At 49.5% G+C, this 20049-nt stretch overlaps 1 protein-coding gene across 2 annotated transcripts in view; it reads left to right on the top strand.

Moving 5' to 3' along the window:
- The first annotated feature begins 316 nt into the window (after positions 1–316).
- The window catches only part of LOC141164148 (leukotriene C4 synthase-like), a 177683-nt gene continuing 157950 nt past the window's right edge, over positions 317–20049 (top strand). Inside the window, exons 1-2 of one of the 2 annotated variants that reach the window (XM_073649287.1) lie at positions 317–489; positions 5696–5801. The gene's annotated coding sequence lies outside the window, so the exon portion shown is untranslated. The remainder of the gene's footprint in view (positions 490–5695; positions 5802–20049) is intronic. The other variant, XM_073649286.1, reaches the window with a different exon arrangement.

The raw sequence follows: 20049 nt of genomic DNA, 5'->3' as shown, positions 1-20049 counted from the left end.
CTGAAATTACCGTACTTGTGCAAATGGTAGAAAAATGCAAATACAAGATGGTGCCGAACTATGTGAGCCATGTGAACCCTGCAATGTGAAAGTTCCCAGTGCTCGGCTTCTGCTTGGGCAGGCTGCGGTGCAGGAAATATTGGTCGTAGGTTTCTTGAATGTTTAGAACTAAGATAAGCAGAACTTGCTACAGGTTTCTAGAGTTGCAGGATTGATTGGAAAACTGCGTATTACATGGTGCATTGGGAATTCTTCACCCCAATCTTTGCCTCTGATTTTCTTTGATGATGTAATTCAATCCAGAAAGCAGTGGGGGTCTACTGTGTGGGCTGGACAGAGGAGGGAGCTGCATGCCCTTCAATATCACAGTTGCGTATTGCTTCATAAAAGCACTTTGTAGATTATTCTCTGCTGCAGCATTCTCTTATAGGATCACATTACTGGATGTACACCCTATCCCCAACCTGTCCCTGGACAAGGAGAGACTAGGTAAGTGACATTATTACACCTTTTTTATATAATGAGCCTAGAATTATTTGCTTTTGCATAAGATCGGTCAGTGAACCATAATGGTAAGAGTTATACAGGGAAATGCTTCTATTTAGTTTTTGATACCTGTAGAAATAATGCTGATTCTTTTAAATCCGTGTTCACATGTTGTATGAATGGGTGGGACAGCTTTTTTTTTAACTTGCTCCATTCATAAACCTGGCACAAGACGTCCTGAAAGTATGGAGGGAATTTCTCAAGGCTTTTGCACCAGGATTTTAGTGTCAAAATGTTGCTCCAGATTTGCTGTTTTTCAGCCTGGGAATACAAGGCGACTTTGGCGCACAGATAAAGATAGATGTGTGCCTCTGCTAAATAGCACCATAGTGAATGGGATTGCATTGCAACCCACAAACAAGTAACAAAAATTTGGATCCAGTTACTAGATTACTTGTTTAATAATCCGAATCAGCTTGTCTAAGTGGGATACACAGTGGTCACACCCATACCATACTTCACAGTTAGAAAACATAACAAAGACGGACACATACTGCAGAACAGGTCATGGCAATTTTTATTTTACGTTAAACCCGTTAAACCTACACAGAAATTTTCTACTAGTGTAGCCGCTCAGTGTTCCCACACTGTATGGTACCCCTGTAATGGCAACCACAATGTGCAACACACAGTATGATACCCCCATAGTGCAGCCCTTCCAGTGTGATGCCCCATAGTACATTCCCCCACACAGTACGATGTCCCGCACAGCTACTCACACACAATATAATGTCCCCATAGCTCTCCTATACAATTTGATACCCCCACAGCTCCCCTATACAAAGTATTATATTCCCACAGCTCCCCCATACAATGATGCCTTCACAGTACATTAATCCACAAAGTAAGATACCCCCAGCACACACCACAATATGATGTCACCTACAATTTTACGCACACAGTATAATGCCCTCACATCTCCCCACACACATAGAGGTGCTACATGAACACACACAGCTCTGCTACATCCACAAAAACACAGCTTTGCTACATCAACACACACAGCTCTGCTCCATCAACACAAGCACAGTTTGCTACATCAATACATGGAGCTTGGCTGCATCAACACTACAGCTCTGCTACATTAATGCACACACTTTTCTGCTACATCAACACTGACAGCTCTGCTACATCAACAAAAGTACAGTTTGCTACATCAACACACAGACCTTGGCTACATCAACACTCACAGCTCTGCTACACCAACACAACTCTACTACGTCAACACACAGCTCTGCTATGTCAACACACACACTGCTCCCTTTCTCCGCTTCCCAATCACGAGACCTGAGAATGTTATATGATCTAAAGGTCCTGGTAGGGCCTTCAGTCTTTACATAGACTGTGTTATGCCAGCCACTCGCACACCGCCGTACTCACCGCGTGTTTCGCTCTGCTCCATCCAGTACCTGGTCATCGCTCTGACCTGCCTGGTTCTTCTCTTCCGGCTCTGCTGTTATGAGTCATGGTGGGGCGCGGCCGGACTCTGCAGGAATTTGTATCCATTCAGTCCTTCAGAGATCTGCATCCCCAGCCTATCACCTGTCAGCAGATGATATATCAGGCGATTCCACCCTCCATTACTCGCCTGAACTTAGGTTCTTAGTAGCTCTGTTTCTATTTCCTGTATTGGTGTATTCCTGTTTTATTTCACCTGTTATCGACCCGGCTTGCCTTCTCATTTATCCTGATCTCTCTGCTCCTGGCCTCGGCTACTAATTCTGAATCTGTGCTGCATAACCCCGACCTTGGACTATCTGACCACGCTTTTGTCTTGCCCGCCTGTACTCCATACTCGAGTCTCTGACCCTCCTATCAGCTGCTGGAATCCTGGGAACTGCCCTGTAGAGGTACCTGGTGTCTATCGGCGTCCCAACCTATCCTCATCATTAAAGGCTCTAGTGAATACCCGGTAGACACTTAGTCACGTCCCTCCAGGGTAAGTGTGGCACCCCTGATGGTTCAGTCGCCATAGAGGTACTGCATCTCACCCAGAGGTGTGGTATCTCACTCTCAGGTAAGGATGGAGTACTGCCCGGGACCCTAACACCTGCATCCAACACTACACTACTCCAGACCAGCAGGAGGGGCAAGATGTGTTGCTTCCTTGCTGAGCCCTGTCCCTGGCTGGAGTGGGGGGAACCAAAGTAGGGGGAACCATGTAGTGGGTGTGGGTGGAGGAAGTAAATCAGGGGAGCACTTGTTAGGGATAGTATATAGAGAGAAGCCATCTTCAAAGGACAGATCAGTCTGAGAGGAGAAGTAGAGGGAGCAGGAGCTCTGCAGGAGCTCTGCTCAGGAGGAGGGCCTAGCCAGAGAGGCCCAAGACTGGAGACAAAGAGAGAGGAGCAGGAAAGGCTCCAGGAACGTGGAAGGGACCCCAGGGGTACGAGAAGTGCTGGAGGCTACCCGTACGCCTGAATCTACCAGGAGGTGGAGGGGTGAGGTCGCACAGAGGGGACCGGTCCCTAAACTAGCAGAGTTCTTTAAGCCTCAACTAGGAAACCGGGGGCTGCAGTATTTCAGGTACTGCAGCCACAAGCCACATCTATCTCACCAAGAAGGTGGCCATAGAGGACCCAGGGGACAGAGAAGAAGTCGCCCGGCAAGGTCCGCGGTCACTGGATTGGGACACCAGGTGTGAGGTGCAGGTAGACGGCCAGAAGGGTTACACCGAAGGGGGTCCCGTTACGTACTCCGGAGAGACCTGGGAGTTTGCTGAACCCCTCCCTGAGTAAGCACAGGACGCCGTGGGAAGTTACTCTAGTACTGGTAACTGGAAGTCTAAGAAACCGTGAGTAAACCCTGAGGACTGCACCTTACTGTCTCTGTGATCATTATCTGCGCCATCCTCTGCACTACACCATAACAGCAACATCTACACTGCCCTGGAGCTAAGCTCTACCTGTGGAGAGCTAAACCAACTCTGCTGCATTCACACCAGCTCCAGAGGACCTGCTCCGCAGCGGCGGCTCCCTTTAGCCGCATACCACAGGTGGCATCACGAACTGTATATAAAAACTATAAATCTCCTGTAAATATTCTCCTTTTTGATTGACCGCCCTGGGTCACGGACCGGGTCACCGCCACTGTGACATCTCCCCTAGCAACGACCGGCCCGGCACCGAGTACCCCACGGCCCAGGGGGCGCGTCATCTTTGGCGTCATGAACAGGATATGAACCCACCCGTTATCACCAGGTATTGTGCGCCTAGAGACTGTGTTCTATACGAGACAAAAGACAACAAGAAACCACCTCCCATCGTGGGCCGGGTTCCAGAATGGCGCCAAAAGCGGGGCCCACCCAGAGCAGAAGTGACCATGTATGTGGATGTGTCCATCGAGCTGGGGGGGCCGCCCCAAGGTGTGTCCGACAGCAAGCTGCCATGGAACCGCCCCCGAAAGGGGAGAGGAGAGAAGAAACCTGGGAGACAGGGCGGGGTCTCCAGCAGTCTAGACAGACCGCCCCCGGCAGGTAACATGGAGGAGAGTCCGGAGCAAGCTCCCGTCCATGGCCTGCAGCGACCAGAAATGCCTCTCACCCTGGAGGCAATGGCGAAATTGTCCCTGGAGGATACCGAGTTCCTCCATGCCGAAATCCAGGAGCTAGGCAGGAGGATGGAGAGGGTCCAGCAGGATGCCATCGCCAGCTGGAAGGAGGAGCTGCTGGGGAAGATTGTGACCCGGCAGCAGCCAGCGCTGCGCTCCACCAGCAGCGCCCCAGCCCCAGCCCCGGAGGAGCCTGAACAGAGCCAGGAGGCAGAGAACGGCACAGGTGCGGCTGCAGGAGCAGGTAAGAGGAGACTCCCTGTCTCGGGCGCTGAGAGTGCTGACCTGCTCCTGGGCGCCCTGGCGGAACCTCCGATCCCGGGCCCCTGCTCCGCCGACCTGCTCCTAGGCCCCCTACCAGAGCCACCTGCCCCCGCACCCGAGTGGGTGTATGGAAGCCCCATCTACGACTGGTCCGCTAAGTTCGAGGACCAGCAGGGACTCCCCCTGACGCCCACACCAGCACCCCCGGTTACCTGCCAAGGAGGAGAGGAGTTTCGGTGGGACAACCGGGAGGAGGACCTCATGAGGTTCCCGTGGGAGACCCAGACCCAGGCCCTCAGGAGGGAGGAGTACTGCAGACGGGAGCTCCTGCAGCTAGAGAAGGAGAGTCACGACCGGCAGGTGCGGTGGGAGCAGATGGAGGCCCGGAACATGGCGGCCAAAACCCGGGCCCGCAAGGCAAGATCTACCACATCCAGTCTCCGTCTGGAGGGGATAGTGGTGAAGTTCGACCTGGACGCCGGGTGGGGCTTCGTCAGAGAGCCACAGACGGATCGGGACGTCTTTGTAAATCGGCGGGACGTCGAGCCCCATCTCCAACAGGGGCATCCCGGCCGAGACCTCCACCCCGGTGACCGTGTCACCTTTACCCGACACAAGGGAGAGTGCGGGTGGTATGCCCTCCAGGTGTACAGAGTGGTGAAGGAGAGAAAGGACATGCCCCCCGCAGTACGAGGCTGATGACCTGGCTGGGTCAGCCTGTAGAAACCAGGAGTTCCCCCGTAGGGAGCCCCACTGTTGAACAGTTAACAGACTGTATATAGTTACCCGGAAGGGTACTGCAGCATTTAAGTGTGTGTGTTTATCCAGTTACCCGATAAGGGTATAGAGACATTAAGGTTATGGACAGTGAATAACCGAGAAACTTTACTGTAAATAGTTGCACTTCTTAAAGTGCCCCTTATTGGTTTTATATGACAAGACTGACCTCAGAACAAAAACCCGTTTGGCGTGGCCGAAGACGTGGTCCAACTACCGGATCACCTATGCCCTGCAGCCACACCCAGGGCCTACGTTGAGGGTTTTCGGACGGGTCCCTCATGTTGCTCAAAGTGCACCTTACCAGTGAAAAGGACATTCGGCTGTAAATTTCACTGTATTTGATTGAAAATGTTTGATATTAGAAGTGTTTTATCTGCTTGAAATTTTTTTTATATGTGTGAAGAAGTAAAATGTGTTCTTTAAAAAGTTTTATATAGTAACCTGTAACGTTTAAGAAGTGTGCCACCCATAAAGGGAAGAAAAGTTTTGTTTATTATCTTCTATGTGAATGCATTCTCAAAATTGTATGTCTAAAATGTGTTTTACTCTGTTCCAGCCCGCGGACGTGCTGTGTTTTACCAGGGGGGTATGTGGCGCCCCTGAGGGTTCAGTCACCACAGAGGTACTGCATCTCACCCAGAGGTGTGGTATCTCACTCTCAGGTAAGGATGGAGTACTTCCCGGGACCCTAACACCTGCATCCAACACTACACTACTCCAGACCAGCAGGAGGGGCAAGATGCATCGCTTCCCTGCTGAGCCCTGTCCCTGGCTGGAGTGGGGGGAACCAAAGTAGGGGGAACCATGTAGTGGGTGTGGGTGGAGGAAATAAATCAGGGGAGCACTTGTTAGGGATAGTATATAGAGAGAAGCCATCTTCAAAGGACAGATCAGTCTGAGAGAAGTAGAGGGAACAGGAGCTCTGTAGGAGCTCTGCTCAGGAGGAGGGCCTAGCCAGAGAGGCCCAAGACTGGAGAGAGAGAGAGAGGAGCAGGAAAGGCTCCAGGAACGTGGAAGGGACCCCAGGGGTACGGGAAGTGCTGGAGGTCACCCGTACGCCCGAATCTACCAGGAGGTGGAGGGGTCAGGTAGCACAGAGGAGACCGATCCCTAAACCGCCACTGTGACATCTCCCCTAGTAGCGACCGGCCCGGCACCGAGTACCCCACAGCCCAGCACGTCATAAGCACGGTCTGTGGCTCTGTGAGGTGTGAGTCCATACCCACCAGTGTTACAGGCTGAATAGTGGACTAGAGACCTGATGGCTTCTTGCCCCACCATTATTTTGAGAAATATCTGTGTCCTGAACACACAGTGAAGTTGGGACACTCCTCTGACCTCCTGGGACAGTGGGACAGTCCTAAATTCAGGACAACACCAATGGATCTGGGATGATTGGGAGGTATGGACTACTCTTAGATCAGGTGTACCACACAAAGTATTGACACCCCAAAATCAGTTATCACAGCAGCTCTATATCACTTCTAAAAAATAGACGAAAGTAATAATATGGATGCAAACTAACATGATGACAGAATTGCACCTGCTCTGCAGCCATACAGATTACTTTTCTGTTTTCTGTAAGTAATCACAATGTGTGACCCCTGAGGAAGTCACCTCCTGTGGCGATACGCATTGGGGCCTCTTTCCCATATGATGCTTTTTTTATGAGCCAATTTTCTTGTTGACTATGCACTTGGCACTTTTTTGCACAAAGCTATTGCTTATTTTCTTTTGATACTTCTTTATTTATTGTCGGTACTTGTGTATTGCACCTTTCTTCTTTACTGAATAATACTTCACAAGACGTTAGCAGTAGTGTCAATTCATAATTTTCTTGGATATCCACCACATTTCCATGGCTCTATTGATTATCATGCTTGTTATATGGGTTGTATACCTGTCCCAATTTTTGGCCTAGGAAACAGGTTTTGGCGCAATATGCACATTTTTACATGTATTTATTTGTCAAGGTTTTTTGTTTGTTACTAAATAAATATTTACATTGTTCAAATTTCGGGAGTGCAGCCGATCTTTTGTAAGTGATTTTCCTCTTTTTTTTAATTGCATCAGTCATACAAGTACTTTGGTTAGCACTCCAATCATATACAGGAGGCTCTCGCTCCATTGTTACTTTGTGGTACACAGTGTGAGAGGCAGCACTGGTAAATTATTTTTTTTCCTGAGCGGAGGTCCTGGATGCTTCACATTCCGCTAACTTCTGCTTTTGTTAAAATGAAATGAGACATAAATCTGATTACACAAGGCTGAGAACCAGCAGAAAGTGTTTATTTTTCCAGCACAGCTGCCTCGGGATTAAATAATAATTAGGTAGGGTTCAAGACAAGTGTATGAAAAATCAGCCAAGTTTCATCCAGAAAACTCAGACGATTTTCATCCAAATTGTCATACGTGTGTCCGTTTTTTACATCTGTGTTACATATGTTTTTATACATCAATGTTTTAAAATATAGTTTTCTAGGTTAATAATGGCAATGTATCTGTAAAAATCGAATGCTACACAAATGATCCATATGGAATTCGCTCTAATTTACTCACCCGTAGACTTGAATAGGTGAGTCTCATCCGATACTAGGAAGAGACTTGTGCATACAGCGATATTATTTCACAATGACACTTATCTGAACCGTCCAAGATGGTATGTACCAGAGTAGTAGGGCCAGGAGGCACTATTAGGCCCAGACGTAGGTGCCGAGCGGTGGTATGGCTCTTCTGCGGTGTTGTGCAGTTTGGGGTGTCACGGTGCTCCTACCTGGTTCCTGGCGTTCCAGACCCGTTCACAGGGTATATCTAGATTATTTAGTGGTAGGTAGGAAGAAGGCAGACCAGACCTTAATATGAACAGTTCAAATTGTTTACTGCATCACAGATCAAGGAATCACAACTTCTCCAGCATTTAGTTGCAATACTGGTTTTCCATACAGGTGCTGGCTGGAGGGCAACGGGACTGATACTCTGATATGGGAAAAATATTTGCTGTGATGGTCTCTAAAAAGACTGTCTGGCAAGGTACTTAATTCTAGCAGCCCTTGTACCCTACACCTCACCTCTAGTCGGGCTTGACTCTCTCTAACCACCAACTGTCAACTGCCAACTCCCTCCTGGTCACCATAGTGACCAGACTATAGACGATGTTGATCAGACATCCTCCAATACCGTTCGTTGCCGACCTTTATACCACCACCTGCTGATCTCCAGTGCTATTACAGAGAAACAATTTATATTTAATTTATCAAAATGACACAAGACAATACATCAAAGTATGACTTATTCCACAGGCTCATATGAATGCAGAAATGTTTGTAATGGCCCCTTTCGGGTCACACGGCCAATAACCGGAGGACTTCCCATATATAAGGCACCTCCTCAAAAATGGAGGTGCCCGAGCAAAGTTGTTGCAAAACATACTCACCTCTGCTTCAGCCCTCAGGTCCCGTTGCCAGCCTGACTACCAGTCCTGTCTGCCTACTTGTCTTCCCTTCAGCCCGACAGTCTGTCTCCTGCATCCGCCTGTCTGTCTATGGGCAAGTCCACCTGCGGACCAGAAAGCACCTGCCAGTTACCTGCCTGCTACCTGCCGTACCTGCTAGCCTGCTCACCTGGGAGCGCTCACCTGCTACCCGCCTGCTAGCCTACCTGGAGGCTCCGCCGTCACTTGCCGTGACCACCTGCCTGCCAGCCAAGAGACTCTTACCTGCTCTGCCGTCACTTGCCGTAACCACCTGCCTGCCAGCCAAGAGACTCTTACCTGCTCTGCCGTCACTTGCCGTAACCACCTGCCTGCCAGCCAAGAGACTCCTACCCGCTCAGCCGTCACTTGCCGTGACTACCTGCCTGCCAGCCAAGAGACTCCTACCCGCTCAGCCGTCACTTGCCGTGACCACCTGCCTGCCAGCCAAGAGACTCATACCCGCTCAGCCGTCACTTGCCGTGACCACCTGCCTACTCACCCAGAGACTGCTACCTACCTGTTGTGTCCACCCGCTACTCCGGTCAGTCCCAGCTACCTGACCCGTGGGAGCCACCTGCTCTATTACAAGGTCGTCCCCAGAATAACACCTGCCCCTCGGGGTCCCTCCTTGTTCCAAGGCACAGAGATTCCACCACCCGGCCCCGTAACAGTTTGCTCGGGCCATGGAACGCGGTGGCCCCCAGATCTCCGATCTGCACCAGGAAGTCTTACGTCAGAGAACTCAGCAGGAAGCGGTGCTGTCCTATCTTTGGTCCGTTAACTCTCGTCTAGGCGCATTGTTTGACTCGTCTATGTCTATCTCTGGCCCAGCCGTGCCTGTTCCTGCGGCACCGCAATCCAGTCCCATTATGGCACCCGGCTATGGACCTCGACTCCTGGCACCTCCACGCTTTGCCGGCGACCCCGCTTTAGCTCGGGGTTTCATAAACCAGTGCACCCTGCACTTTGAGCTCTTGACTTACCAGTTCATCTCCGACTGGGCCAAGGTGGCCTTCATCATGTCCCATCTCAATGGGGAGGCACTGGTGTGGCTAAATCCCCTGTGGGAGACAGGGGACCCCCTGGTGTCCGACCTGTCGTCTTTCCTCGCTGCTTTCCAGAAAGTCTTCGATGAACCTGGACGGAGAACCTCTTCTGCCTCCTCTCTGCTACGTCTCCGACAAGAGAGTCTCACCGTGGGCCAATATGCCATACGGTTCCGTACCCTCGCTTCTGAGCTTGCCTGGGGAAACGAGGCTCTGGTGTCCGTCTTCTGGGAGGGTCTTTCCGGTCGGATTAAGGACGAGTTAGCCGGTCAGGACATTCCTACCACCCTTGATGACCTGGTGTCACTAGCTACCCGGATTGACATCCGGTTCCAGGAAAGTACCAAAGAGACTACCCGGGAGAGAGAGTCTTCACACCTTGCTCCTAATTACCAGAGACCTGCCTCTCAACCAGTCACTCCCCGGGCGCACTCGCCTGAACCTATGTGGATCGACCTAACAAAGATGGTCAAATCTCGCCAAGACTCACGCCGAGCCGAGGGAAGCTGTTTCTATTGTGGCAGTAAAGAGCACTTCATCCGTTCTTGTCCGGAGAAGCCGGGAAACGCCAGTGTCTAGGACCGCTCGGAGAGGTCGTCCTAGACAAAAGTAAACCCTCTCCGTCCCTGACTTTGTCTGTCTCTATCTCTTGGGGAGAGAACCGTCACTTTGAACTCGCCCACCTGGATTCTGGAGCTGCTGGAAACCTCATTTCCCAGTCCCTGGTGGAAAAATACCATATTCCCACCAAATCTCTGGCTGAACCACTGTCAGTCGCCTCCGTGGATGGAAGACTCCTTCCGGTGACCATCCTGCTCGTCACTGAACCCATAACCCTGCAGGTGGGAATGCTGCACTCTGAAAAGATCTCCTTGCATGTGCTCCCCGGACTCTCTCACTCCCTATTGCTAGGTCTGCCCTTGCTCCAGACACATAAACCCGTGTTGAACTGGCGATCCGGTGAAGTACTCCGGTGGGGTCCGGACAGCCATAGGACCCGCCTGGTTCCGGTTCGTCCGGTTTGTTACTGGCCCTTTGCAGACGTCTTCTTTAAAAAGGAAGCAGAGACATTACCACCTCATAGGCCATATGATTGCCCGATCGACTTGGTACCTGGCGCCACTCCACCCTGGGGGCGTATTTATCCGTTGTCTGCGGCTGAAACCCGGGCCATGTCTGAGTACATAGAGGAGAATCTGGCTAGGGGATTCATCCGGAAGTCTACCTCCCCGGCTGGAGCCGGATTCTTCTTAGTCAAAAAAAAGGATGGCTCGCTACGCCCCTGTATTGACTATAGAGGACTCAATCAGATCACCGTTAAAAATAAATACCCCCTGCCGCTCATCTCCGAGTTGTTTGATCGCCTTAAAGGCGCCAGGATCTTTTCCAAGCTGGATCTACGTGGAGCGTATAACCTGGTCCGTATCCGTCAAGGAGACGAGTGGAAAACGGCATTTAATACCCGGGACGAACACTATGAGTACCGTGTGATGCCCTTCGGCCTCTGCAATGCTCCCGCCATCTTCCAAGAACTGGTCAACGATATCTTCCGTGACCTTCTTTACTCCTGCGTGGTGGTATACCTGGACGATATCTTGGTCTTCTCTCCGGATCTTCCCACACACCGGAGGGATGTTCGTCAGGTCCTGCTTAGGCTCAGGCAGAACCACCTCTATGCTAAATACGAGAAGTGCCTTTTCGAGCAGACCTCTCTTCCATTCCAGGGCTATGTTATCTCCCAGACAGGCTTGCGAATGGATCCCGAGAAGCTCTCTGCAGTCCTAAAGTGGCCCCGTCCGGAGGGGTTGAAGGCGATACAGCGATTCCTGGGCTTCGCCAATTACTATCGTCTCCTCATTCCACACTTCTCGTCCCGGACTGCTCCCATATCTGCGCTCACCCATAAGGGGGCAAATCCAAAGGTATGGTCGCCCGAAACCGAGGAAGCCTTCCTTTCCTTAAAGCAAGCCTTCTCCTCTGCCCCAGTTCTGCACCGCCCTGACTGCAATAAACAATTCTACCTGGAGGTTAATGCCTCCTCTTCCGGAGCCGGAGCAGTACTCACCCAAAAATCTTCTTCCGGCAGAATGGTAACCTGCGGCTTCTTCTCCAAAATATTCTCCTCTTCTGAGCGCAACTACTCCATAGGAGACCGAGAACTGCTAGCCGTCAAATTGGCGCTGGAGGAGTGGCGCTACCTGCTTGAAGGGGCTCTATACCCGGTGATCATCTACACTGATCACAAAAATCTGGCATATCTCCAAAATGCCCAGAGACTTAATCCACGTCAGGCCCGGTGGCCTTTGTTTCTTGCCCGCTTCGACTTCATCCTACATTTCCGCCCGGCGGACAAGAATGTCAAAGCTAATGCCTTGTCCCGATCCTTCCTGTCCTCCGATCAAGAGGAGGAGCCTATGCACATCATCGACCCCTCCAAGGTGATGAATGTGGCCCCCTTGGATTTGACTCGTCTTCCACCCAGCTAGACATTTGTAGCGGTTCCAGACCGTGAGAAGGTTCTTCGCTGGGGTCATTCTTCTAAACTAGCCGGCCATGCAGGCCAAAAGAAGACCTTCCTGCTCATTACCCGGCATTACTGGTGGCCGACCCTGCGTAAGGATGTGGTAGACTTCGTCTCTGCCTGTTCATCTTGTGCCCGCAACAAAGTTCCCAGACATTTACCAGCTGGTCATCTCCTGCCCCTTCCCGTACCTGCTGCTCCATGGCAGCACATTGCTATGGACTTTATCACCGATCTTCCTGTTTCTGCTGGTTGTACAGTCATTTGGGTGGTCGCTGACCGCTTTTCTAAAATGGCCCACTTCATTCCCCTGCCTGGTCTCCCATCTGCACCCGAGCTGGCTAAAGACTTTATCCGCCACATCTTCCGTCTCCATGGCCTACCCCTCCACATCATGTCGGATCATGGGGTTCAATTCACCTCACGCTTCTGGAGAGCCACATGTAAGCTGCTAGACGTCACCCTGGATTTCTCCTCCGCTTACCACCCACAGTTCAATGGTCAAGTGGAGCGGATCAATCAGATCCTTACCAGCTACCTCCGGCACTTCGTTAATGCCCACCATTCTGATTGGGTGGATCTCCTACCATGGGCCGAATTCTCTTATAATAACCATGAGAGCGAATCCTCTTCCAAGTCCCCGTTCTTTATAGTCAGTGGCCAACATCCCCGGATTCCAGTTCCTGTCTCCGCTTCTGTGGACAACCCTGCCGCGGAGTCTCTTGTCAGCGAATTTTCTACTATTTGGGAGAGTACCAGGTCCGCTCTTCTTCTGTCCTCCGAGCGGATGAAGAGATATGCTGATAAGAGACGTCTGGATCCGCCTCAATTCCGTCCAGGAGACAAGGTTTGGCTCTCTTCCAAACATGTGCGGCTCAAAGTACCCTCCTACAAGTTGGGTCCTCGATTCATCGGACCCTTCGAAGTCCTCAGGCAAATTAACCCAGTGGCCTACAAATTAAAACTCCCGGCCACCCTACGCATTCCCAACTCCTTCCATGTATCCCTCCTCAAACCCGTTGTCCTTAACACTTTTTCCGACAATCCAGGTACTCCTCCTACTCCGGTTTCTGCTGAGGACGTCTTTGAAGTGGAGAGTATCCTGGCCACCAAGAGGGTAAGATGGAGAACCTTTTTTCTGGTGGATTGGAAGGGGTTTGGTCCTGAGGAAAGAACTTGGGAACCCAGGGAGAACATCAACGTTCCTCTTCTCCTTGAGAAATTTCTCTCTGGCCTAAAAAAGGGGGGGCCTAAATGGGGGGGGGGGGGTACTGTAGCATCGGCGTCTCTGCCTCCTGCTAGGCAGAGACGCCATCCCTCTCACCTTCCTGTTCAGCGCACGGCGTCCTCCAGCGCTCCTTCCCTCGCTGCTGCCGGCGCACGCTCCTTCCCGGGCACTGTGCTTAGGGCGCGCTCGCGCTCCCCCTCTCTTATAGGGACCGCGCGCACCGTCCTAAGGAGTCCCCGGCCAATAGCCGGAGGACTTCCCATATATAAGGCACCTCCTCTAAAATGGAGGTGCCCGAGCAAAGTTGTTGCAAAGCATACTCACCTCTGCTTCAGCCCTCAGGTCCCGTTGCCAGCCTGACTACCAGTCCTGTCTGCCTGCTTGTCTTCCCTTCAGCCCGACAGTCAGTCTCCTGCATCCGCTAGTCTGTCTATGGGCAAGTCCACCTGCGGACCAGGAAGCACCTGCCAGTTACCTGCCTGCTACCTGCCGTACCTGCTAGCCCGCTCACCTGGGAGCGTTCACCTGCTACCCGCCTGCTAGCTTACCTGGAGGCTCCGCCGTCACTTGCCGTGACCACCTGCCTGCCAGCCAAGAGACTCTTACCCGCTCAGCCGTCACTTGCTGTGACCACCTGCCTGCCAGCCAAGAGACTCTTACCCGCTCAGCCGTCACTTGCCGTTACCACCTGCCTGCCAGCCAAGAGACTCCTACCCGCTCAGCCGTCACTTGCCGTGACCACCTGCCTGCCAGCCAAGAGACTCATACCCGCTCAGCCGTCACTTGCCGTGACCACCTGCCGACTCACCCAGAGACTGCTACCTACCTGTTGTGTCCACCCGCTACTCCGGTCAGTCCCAGATACCTGACCCGTGGGAGCCACCTGCTCTATTACAAGGTCATCCCCAGAATAACACCTGCCCCTCGGGGTCCCTCCTTGTTCCAAGGCACAGAGGTTCCACCACCCGGCCCCGTAACACACGGCTTTGAGGCTCCGGGATGAACTGTCTATGAATAGGCGCCATTCACTTGGGTTACAGGTGATACCTATAGCCTTAAAAAGACTGGCCACATTGTTGCAGAAGCACAACCCATCTTCCCAACTGAAGAAGTTGGAAAATGTTTGGTGACGCTTTCTCTGATCTGTGACTTGCACACTTTCATCTAAGTTCCACTGCTTGAGCCTGGATGTCAGAAGCTCAGCATTGGACTTGGTAAGACAAAGGTCTCTGATCAGATCGTTGACGTCTTTCTGGTTAGGAAAGTATGGCCTTCTCTCCTCAACTGCATCTGTGAAAACGTAATCTTGATCTCCAATAACTTCCTCGCTGTCTGACTTGCCGCTTTTTCCTGAAGATGGCTGATCCCTCTTTGGGGAAGTTGGAACAGGCAGCTCAGGGCAGTGTGGTACTGGGGCAATGGAAGAAGGAATGTCTGCATAAACGATTTGAGGCGCATTCTTGCCTGTGCGACTTTTGGCAGGATCCACCATGCAGAAGTAGCAGTTGCTTGAGTGGTCTGTCGTTTGCCTCCAAATTTGCGGGATAGCAAGATGCATACATAGCATAGATACAGCAGCCGGACTATTCCTGTTTGCTTATAATGGAGAGGACTAATGTACCAGCTCCCTGCAGGGTCTGACAATGCTGATAACATGTAAACTACAAAGGGTAGAATAATAATTCTACATGTTTTTAAAAGGTCTGCCCAGGCCCTATTCAAGGGTAATATTAGTATCATACTGAATCATGACCTGACAGTGTCCCTTTAACTACGATTCGTTAATCTCTTACTCAGCAATAACATAAACCGAAATGTTGGTTCGAGTCACCTATGCTTTTATACTTGTATGACTACTATTGAACAGTCCGAGAACGTTCTAGAAACTTCTAGACAATTCTGGAAAATTGTAGAAACTTCTGCACAATTGTAGCAGTTCAAGAATATTCTAGAAGACTATTCAGTATTGAATACGAATCAAGAATTATCCCGAAAACAGACAAATTTCAAAATTTCATTGTCCTGATCACAGAAGCAAAGTTTTTTGTGGAACAACAACGATTTTCTATTTGTTTTAGTCATAACGGGTTAGGAGAACACACTTTGTACCCAGGAACTAAAAAAAAATAATAATTTGTTACATAGTGTTTAGTTTCACCATAAATTGCGCAGACTGGTCATCATTTTTTAGAAGACCTCTCCCCATAGTAGACCACTTTCAACGCAAATTTGGCTGGTCATCTTAAAAAGGTTTTACTGTTTTAGGGATTTGGATTATAAATAATAGTATGGAATAGTAGCTCAGCCATATTTACCTAAGTGGACATGAGTGGCAATAATAATCTTTATATATTCACCCTTAAAACTTAACATCTTTTACCCACCTCCGGTCAAGTGTTCCTGTATGTGGGGTGGTGAAGAGAGACAGTTGCCGTCCAAACGATAATATTATAGTCTTAAAACAATTTGACGACTCAAACAGGAGGAGTGAGGGCCCTGTTCACAAAAACTTACAATCTATGAAAAAATAGGGAGGACACAAGAGGTAAAAAGTGCTTGTAGTAATAGTACCCTGCTACACCCAGAGGTGTAGCTAGGGTTTTGGTTCAGGGGTTTGCGAAACTTTTGAGTAGGGCCCTAACTAGGTAACCCTAAGTACAACTTTGGTGGCGCAGCCTAATAGTGGATGTAGGAGAGCCTCAGCAGATAACCGCGCTGTTACTAATAAAAATCTCTATACAAAGACCAAAACTGATATTACCATCCAGGGGCGTACATAGGAATCATGGGGCCCCATAGCAGAAGTTCTAATTGGGCCCCCCCCCCCAAAAAAAAAGTAAATAATTGTCGGGGTCATAGAAGAGCAGATCTCACAACTTTCCAGCCTTTACATAGTAATTTTCCACCTGCTGAAGTTCTAGATTCCTTTTTCCTTGCCCCATAAAGTGTGATGCCAACAATGTCAACAAAAGTGTCCCCAAACACAGTATGATACCCCCATGGTGAATTCCTCCACATTTACAGTATAATGACCCTATTGTACCCCACCTCAACTCCCAAGGCAGAGTATGGTGACCCCAACACAGTATGATCCCCCAACTGTGACCCCCACACAGCCCTCCATGCAGTATAACGGGCCTACATACAATATAATGGCCCCACACCTCTCCACACTCCACAGAGTATAATGCACTCGCCATGGTCCTCCATACAGTATAAGGCACTCGCCATGGTCCTCCACACAGTATAATGCACTCGCCATGATCCTCCATACAGTATAATGAACTCGCCATGATCCTCCATACAGTATAATGCACTCACCATGGTCCTCCACTCAGTATAATGCACTCGCCATGGTCCTCCACACAGTATAAGACACTCACCATGGTCCTCCACACAGTATACTGCACTCGCCATGGTCCTCCACACAGTATAAGACACTCACCATGGTCCTCCATACAGTATACGGCATTCCCTATAGTCCTCCATACCAGGGCTGTGGAGTCGGTAAGCCAATCCTCCGACTCTGACTCCTCAATTTCCATGACACTGACTCCAACTCCGACTCCACGACTCCGACTCCTTCATACATGGCTCATGTTTAAGTGATAAATTTACTGTAACACAGATTCATCTCAGCTAAAAGTTTAGACCCTTAGATCAGGAATAGGACAGACATTTATAGGACATTTCATAACTTTCCCAAATTCTTATGAAAAAATATTCCCCACAAACTGCATTGAACTACTGTACCCAATTTATTATATATTTTAGGAGTCTGAGTTGGTCCATTTTATACTGACTTTGACTCCACCAAAATGGGCTCCGAAGCTCTGCTCCATACAGTATACTGCACTCCCCATAGTCCTCCATACAGTATACCACACTCCCTATAGTCCTCCATATAGTATACTGCACTCCCCAAAGTCCTCCATACAGTATAATGCACTCCCCATAGTCCTCCATACAGTATAATGCACTCCCCATAGTCCTCCATACAGTATAGTGCACTCCCCATAGTCCTCCATACAGTATAATGCACCCCCATGGTGCTCCATGCAGTATAATGCAGCCTCATGGTCCTCAATGTAGTATAATGCACCCCCATGGTCCTCCATGTAGTATAATGCACCCCCATGGATCTACATGCAGTATGATGCACCCCCCTGGTCCTCCATGCAGTATAATTCACCCCCCTGGTCCTCCATGCAGTATAATGCACCCCCCTGGTCCTCCATGCAGTATAATGCAGTCCTCATACTGTATTATGGCCATCGGTCAAAAAAATCCAATATTCACCTCTCCTGGTTTCAGCCGATGCTCCAGTCCCCTCAGCGTGCAGTGTGAAGTGCCGGACATCTCAGAGCAGCGAGCGCCCTTTAATGACATCATACGTCGAGTAACAATGATGGTAATGGAAATGTCTTCTGACGCTCCCTCCTCCATCATCATTGCTCTCACTGGCCCCCCTCTGGCTGTCAGCGTGAGCAATGATGATGGATGAGGGAGCATCAGAAGACGTTTCCATTCCCATTATTCTATGTGGGAGAGCGGCTGGGCAGTGCGGGTGCTAACAGGCGGAAGCAGGGCCCAGTGAGGTGCGGCTCACGGGTCCCATAGCAGTTTTGTTGCCTGCCGCCATTGGCGGTACACCACTACATATATGCACACACATACACTACCGTTCAAAAGTTTGGGGTTATTTAGAAATTTCATTATTTTTGAAAGAAAAGCACATTTTTTTTCAATGAAGCTAACATTAAATGAATCAGAAATACACTCTATACATTGTTAATGTGGTAAATGACTATTCTAGCTGCAAACATTTTGTTTTTATTGCAATATCTAAATAGGTGTATAGAGGCCCATTTCCAACAACCACCACTCCAGTGTTTTAATGGTACATTGCGTTTGCTAACTGTGTAAGAAGGCTAATGGATGTTTAGAAAACCCTTGCACAAGTATGGTAGCCCAGCTGAAAACAGTTTGGCTGATCTGAGAAGCTATAAAATTGACCTTCCTTTGAGCTAGTTGAGAATCTGGAGCATTACATTTGTTTGCTCTATGAAACTCTCAAAATGGCCAGAAAAAGAGAACTTTCATGTGAAACTCGACAGTCTATACTTGTTCTTAGAAATGAAGGCTATTCCATGCGAGACATTGCCAAGAAACTGAAGATTTCCTACAACGGTGTGTACTACTCCCTTCAGAGGAGAGCTCAAACAGGCTCTAACCAGAGTAGAAAGAGAAGTGGGAGGCCCCGCTGCACAACTGAGCAACAAGACAAGTACATTAGAGTCTCTAATTTGAGAAATCGATGCCTCACAGCTCCTCAACTGGCAGTTTCATTAAATAGTACTCGCAAAACGCCAGTGTCAACGTCTACAGTGAAGAGGCGACTCCGGGATGCTGGCCTTCAGGGCAAAGGGGCAAAGAAAAACCATATCTGAGACTGGCTAATAAAAGGAAAAGATTAATATGGGCAAAAGAACACAGACATTGGACAGAGGAAGATTGGAAAAAAGTTTAATGGACAGACGAATCAAGTTTGAGGTGCTTGGATCACACAGAAGAACATTTGTGAGACTCAGAACAACTGAAAAGATGCTGGAAGAGTGCCTGACCCCATCTGTCAAGCATGGTGGAGGTAATGTGATGGTCTGGGGTTGCTTTGGTGCTGGTAAAGTGGGAGATTTGTACAAGGTAAATGGGATTTTGAATAAGGAAGGCTATCACTCCATTTTGCAACGCCATGCCATACCCTGTGGACAGCGCTTGATTGGAGCCAATTTCATCCTACAATAGGACAATGACCCAAAGCACACCTCCAAATTATGCATGAACTATTTAGAGAAGAAGCAGGCAGCTGGTATACTATCTGTAATGGAGTGGCCAGCGCAGTCACCAGATCTCAACCCCATTGAGCTGTGTGGGAGCAGCTTGACCGTATGGTACGCAAAAAGTGCCCATCAAGTCAATCCAACCTGTGAGAGGGGCTTCAGGAAGCATGGGGTGAAATTTCTCAAGATTACCTCAGCAAATTAACAGCTACAATGCCAAAGGTCTGCAATGCTGTAATTGCTGCAAAGGGAGCATTCTTTGACGAAAGCAAAGTTTGAAGGAGAAAATTATTCTTTCTAATAAAAATCATTATTTCTAACCTTGTCAATGTCTGGACTATATTTTCTAATCATTTCACAACTCATTTGATAAATAAAAGTATGAGTTTTCATGGAAAACACAAAATTGTCTGGGTGACCCCAAACTTTTGAACGGTAGTGTATATATATATATATTTATACACACATATGCACACACATATATGCACACACACACATATATACACACACATATGCATACACACATTAGACATGGACTTACCCTCTCTGCAGATGATTCCACATGATGCATTTCTCTGGTGCAGCCTCCCATCTCCCAGGTCCCGACAGCAGAGTGTTCTTGCAAATTGCAGGGCTGAAGGCAGGAGGGGGAGAGCGGAGCAGTAAGACAACTAAAGAGCAGGGGAGACAGGGAGATCAGGGGCCATGCTGGGGCAGCCCCTCTGCTGGAACTACAGGCCGGAGCTGGTGGGCGGAGCCTCATCTCCTGCACTCACAGAGACAATGAGGCATCGTCTGCGCCG

This window comes from Phyllobates terribilis, unplaced genomic scaffold (genome assembly GCF_046119375.1).
Source record: "Phyllobates terribilis strain yellow unplaced genomic scaffold, ASM4611937v1 Scaffold_10__3_contigs__length_209671492, whole genome shotgun sequence".
Lineage (NCBI taxonomy): Eukaryota > Metazoa > Chordata > Amphibia > Anura > Dendrobatidae > Phyllobates > Phyllobates terribilis.
This window is presented reverse-complemented; position numbering and strand designations above follow the sequence as displayed.